The sequence below is a fragment of the Lycorma delicatula genome, chromosome 2, assembly GCF_047948215.1.
Source record: "Lycorma delicatula isolate Av1 chromosome 2, ASM4794821v1, whole genome shotgun sequence".
Lineage (NCBI taxonomy): Eukaryota > Metazoa > Arthropoda > Insecta > Hemiptera > Fulgoridae > Lycorma > Lycorma delicatula.
The window spans coordinates 58,348,457-58,354,650 of NC_134456.1; positions in this window are offsets into that span (position 1 = coordinate 58,348,457).

Sequence of the window (6,194 nt, forward strand, 5' to 3'; positions counted from 1 at the left end):
AAGTTGGAAATAAAATAACAACTTATCAACAATGCTCAATACTGTATTAGTGTTTGAATTGTTTTGTAATCTACATTAAGTATATCGGGTATTGTGAACTATGTTGAAGTTAGCGAAACTTTTCTGTGAATTTTAGTTTGTAGGTGATCGGTTTGCCACTGACGTAATGCCGTACTCATTTACAACAGAAATACGCTGATAAGGTTTGGATGTGAGTATTATAATGCTACAGCTGTTGCAGTAGAATATGAAATATGGTTTCCGAATTGCAGGATTCCAGATAGCAAACAATTATCGCGACTTTTCGCAATCTTTCTGAAAAAGGTTCTTTCTTTTTCTGTTTAGCTTCTGGAATCATCATAAGGTATTACTTAAGAAGATGAATGTGGATGATATGTATGAATGAATTGTAGTTTTGTACAGTACCAGTTCGATCATTGCTGAGATGTGTAGTTAAATGAAACCCAATCACCAAAGAACACCGGTATCTACGATCTAGTATTCAATCTGTATTTATTATTTTCAATCTGCCTTTACTAGTATTTGAACCTTAGAATCTCGATTTCAATGTCAGCTGATATGCGATGATGAGTTTACCACTAGGCCAACCCGGTGGGTTTAGGAAATAGGTTCACTATCTAATATTCCTATTAGCTACGAATGATCTGCCCAACACGACGCTGTTATTGGTGAGATTATTATCGATGCAGTTGAGGGCAGTCCACACTTAAGTACACGACATTTATCTAAGCGGATCGGAGTTTCTCTTTTGATGGTTTGGAGGACATTCAAACAAAACAAGTGTTATCCCTATCATAAACATCCAGTCCATTATCTACACCAAGGAGACGATCCGCTTCGCTTGGACTTATGCAACTGGTGGAATACAAATCAACAACTCTACTAGTATGTTTTGTTTACCGACGAGGCAAATTTTACGCGAGATGGCGTCAACAACTTACGCAATGAGTACACATGGGCAAAAACAAACCCTCATGAAACGGTGCAAGACAATTTTAACATTGATTTAGCATCAATGTATGTTACGGCCTTCTTCACAGTCAGCTGTTTGGACCGTTCACATTACTTAACCGCTTAAATGCTGAGGTCTATTCGCACTTTCTTGAAGAAGAATTGCCGCTTGAATTCTGCTTGAAGATGTTCCTGTAGCGCTGAGACGCAAAGTGTACTAAGAGCATGATGGCCCATCTCCCCACTTTTTTGGGCCATTTTCACTTGTTTAATCATCATTTCCCCGAAAAATGGTTCGGTTGAGGTCCACATTCCTAGCCACCAATATCGCCTGACCCTAACACCATTAGAATTTTGTGTCTGTGGATGGATGAAAAATATTGTATACAAAACAAAATAAATTCTAAGTAATTACAGTAATTAATTGTCTGCATTATGGTTGTGGCTGAGCAGCGTAAGGGCAGCCCTAAAGAATTAAAATGAACACAGAAGCCGCAAAAAACACTAAAGAAGCATGCCAAAAAAAGTGTTGAAAATGGCGGGCTCATTTTTGAACATTTATTGTAAACTGGTATGCATAATGTATTTTGGTCTAGTGTACTGTTTCTAAATAAAATTCAAATTTTTCTAAGTTTTCTTTGTTTTATTCAACTTATCTTCTATCATTTTGTTGAGAAGTAAATTCATTACAAGTATTTTTTTTATCACCCATTTAACCGAGTTATTGTACATCAAACATAAAAAAACAAGGGGTTTTTTACCCAAATTATTGGTTTTCATACCAGATTTCTAGAAAACTTCTGCAGATAGGGTTCTGGGACTTATTTTATTAGATTTTCAGGTAAAAAACCATGTGATCACTAATTCTGCCTCCTGCCCAAAATTTAACGAGTGATTTATTACTAATTTTCTTTAGCCATAACTCGCAAATGAAGCATTTTGGGACATTATAAAAACTTTTTCCATTATTTTCACTAGTAGATAAGTTATGAAAATCCTGAAAGGACTTTGTGATACACTGTGTATATTTATAAAATAATAAAAAATTTTACTCAATGATACCTAAGGTAATATTTAATTAATATCATAAAACGAAAAAAAAAATTTCTAACGCATTTACACTTACAATATACACTTATGTTGAATAAATGTATGTGTACCATACTGATTAACACATCGAATAAGAGCAAAATGTATCTTGAGAGCCCAAAATTCATATTTATACTTCATCGGTATGGCTGTTAGGTTTCTTTTTCAACTATGACTAAATATTTATTGTAATTTAAATCTATGATTTAAGAAAAATATCAGTTACATTAAAGAAAAAAAACTGAAATAATAAGCCATTGGTTTTATATTACATATTACAACATCTCATTGATTGAATTTAATCCTTTACAAAATAAATTCACTGCCAGAGATTATTTTATTAACCCTTTGCAAAAAAAATTCTCAGTTTGTTCACAGGCTGTTAACTCTTAAATAATTAGTAAGTTCATTAATGCAGTGTTTCTCAACCTGCACGACCGCCACTGGGGCCCTCAACCTGCAACACCCCCATAAGTTGGCGGGGGGGGGGGGGTTGATAACACTAAATGGGCGGGGGGCGTGAGCATATCAAAAAGAAAATATTATTAAAAAGATTTATTAATTTACTGAAAGTAAAGCAAAGCAAAATACATTTTGACATTATAAATAATAAAATACTCATTTATGCTGATATAATACATTTATAAATAGGATTGTACAGTATATTTTAATAATTAACTTAGCAATATTAAATTATAAACAAGTTTAATAATTATTAGTGACTCCCTTGGCCTTATGTGACTGTATGTGACTTAAGTTTATTGAAATGACCATGAACATCAATGCGCGTCTTGGCTAAAACCTAAGTTTTTCCAGCAATTTATTTTTTGAGGAATGTTCCCAATAAACATATTCCTTCTGGGAAATATTCTCAAAGGAATATTCCCTGACACCTCTGGCTACATACCTTGTTCATGCAGTGGATGAACCTATCATTTGTTATTTCCATGGATCACCTGGTAAGAACACGTTATTAACTGGAATCAACAACTAAATGGTGGCTGGGACCACATGAATTAAATTTAATGACAATGTGTAATGTTTACCTAGGCTTTGAATTCCCAATCTCCAAATAACTGGCGAACATACACAAAAGAGTATTGCTAACCAGCTGGAAATTCTGATTCACATAAATTTTATTACTCATGACTAAGGAAAAATCTCCTGCAACCAGAAATAATTTATACACAAAGATATAAAAAAATATATAATGCACTAAAAATAAATAATAATAATATTATAAAAAGATAAAAATATAAAAGTATACCTATGGACATAAAGTGGTACTTTAGGGAATATCTCTTATAATTTATTGTAGTTAATTTACCACCAATTTCTACCCAAAAAAAAGTTAAGTAAATAACTTTTTAATGAAGCCTGTCTAAATCTATTAACACCAGTAGTTTTAAGCTTATACAGAAATATAGAATCATGTAAAAGAAATGTAATGCTTAAAAGAATAGTCAAACATCTTATTCAAGACTGGATGTATATTCAATGGCTAATGATTGTCTTTCAGCTACGATGTCTGTATGTATAAAAATTTTGAACCTCTTCTTTTCTTTACCTTTCCTTTACCTTTTAAGGTTAGGCATGGCTAAAATGACTCTCATTCATAGGAAAGGCATCACTTTGATTCCTAATCATAAGCATGTCATGAAAACTGTTTTTGAATTATGAACATGGTTTTAAATATTATAACACAGTGTGTTAGATATTGTAAACATTTCCTCCTTATATTTTTCTTTATACATAGAGATGCAATTTTTTGAGATATTTGTTTTTTCCTTTGCATTCAATGATGATTTATGTAAATATAAACACTTAGCATATATGAATGAAAGGAAGGTTGATACTGTACTATATGTGTAATGTTTTGTTGTCACAATTAAGCATGTAATAGAAATTAATCATGATTAATAAAGTGATGACTATATCAATATATGTTCCGCCTGACAAGGATGTGTCCGATAGAGGCTAAGGAGTCAGCTGCACACAGGATCACTTGGTGGTAATCCTTTTTTTTTTGTAATGTGCAGTGTGCCAAGTGATTAAACCCAGAATACTCTAGAGGAAATGCACTATTAGTATCAAAGTAATAATAAAATGTATTACTGAACTATTTATTGCTTCTTTCTGGACAGACATTTCTCATTCATGTTTATAATTTACAATTTATTTTGTATTCAGATGAAAACCTTTTGAAATTCAACATCAGAGCAAAAAAAGTCTATTTGAATAGAAACAGTAAATGTTACAATATACAAGAGTAACTTTTTTTTTTTACAACTTTAATATTTATTTGTTACTAACAGACCTGGCAATATGCTTTCCTATTGCTAGATTTGAGTATATATATGGATTAAATGAAAGTTTGATAAAACATTAACAAACTGAACATTACAGAACTTTACACAATTTAACCTTTCCCTTTTACCATTTTCTCTTTCCCCCTTTCCTTTTTCCCCATTTTCCTTTTCCCCATTTTCATTTTTACCATATTCCCTTTCCACAGTCTCCCATTTCATCCCCCTTTCCATTTCCTTCTTCCATTTCTCCTTCCCTTTCCTCTTTTCCCCTTTCCCTTTTATTGTTTCTCTTCCCCTTTTCAGTTCCTTTTCCCATGTTCCCTTTCCCTATTTTCCCTTTTTTCTTTTTACCATTTTCCCCTTCTTCCCCTTTTCAATTTATTCCTTTTCCCTGCTCCCGTTAAAGCCCATCAGGGCTAGGAAGTGGTGTGGTGAACGAAAGCATCACAAAACACCCCTTCTTCCCTTTTACCTTTTCTGATTTTTCCCTTTTTCCCCTGTCTGATTTTTCTTTTTCTCCCTTTTTCCCTGCGTGTAAATCGGTAGAGTAGTTTTTTAGTCTATAGCGGACACATATATCGGAAACACTGAAATGGAATTGTAAAATATTTAGTATAATGTGTGTTGCTTTTATGTCCAACAGATAGAGCTGTTTTAAAAAAAAAAGCATGATTTTACCTGTCACAAGTGTGACATCTTAGGCATATAGAGAGTAGGTATATAAAAACATGCGTGTATTCAAATGCAACATTGTCAAAATTTCAAAGTAATCGGTGAAGAACTTTTGGAGATTTAAGATTTTGAACAAACAAATATTTATATTTTTATTTATATAGATAATTATAATTATAGAACCTCGTAGAACACATACATATTGCATTGTTAGTGTAAAGAAATCACAATTATGTTTGTTAGTGTATTCTATGTAGACAATATTAAGTATAAGGATATAGATAATGATAAAATTCCATACTTGAATTAAAAAAAAAGACTAAATCTTAAAGTTAATTTTTTATCATAATTGAATTTTTATAGCAACTATACAAATACTTCTGAGAATTAAAAAAAAAATAGCATTATATGAATTGATTTACACAATATTCTATATTCTGTATTTTAATATTCACAATATCCTAATATTCTCTATTCTGTGCAGTAAAGTAATTGAAGTGTTGCAATATTTTAGCAATTCTTTTTCAAAATGAGGCTTAATCACAGGAACATTAGGAAACTTAATAGTCTCCAAGAGGTTCAGGCTTCTTTGCTTCCCTGATCTTTATCCCTCCAATCACTTCATTTACAAAAAAATTAATCTTGTAATATTCACATACCGTTGTTAAAAAAAAATACTATTGTAGACTAGGAGGAAAAAACAAAAGAAGAAATGATAGATGGTATGGAGTATAGGCTCTCCTTCACCTCCAGATGCCTCAATTTCCTTAAATTAATAAATATAATATTATATATTAAAACTGTTTTCAAATTTTTGATAAGCCTCCATTTTGTGAATATTTTCAAACTTTCCCTGGTAAGAAATAAACTTAATATGTGAATTGTTCAGTTAAGGAGAAGCACAGTCTCCTCTAGTTAATGGAATCTGTCTAGGTACCTTCTAATAATAAAAATTGTAATGAGCAACATTCAATCTGCATTTGATCTTCAGAGAGGAGCAGAAATTTAATGGTATCCAAAATAGTCAAACCCACTTGTTCATCTCTCTAGCTCTCTTAATCCCTCTGCAGTATGCAAAAATGAAATGTACTATTCAAAGTTTTCCTCCTCAAACTATGTTCTACTATCAAGCAAAAGTAAACAACTGATTCA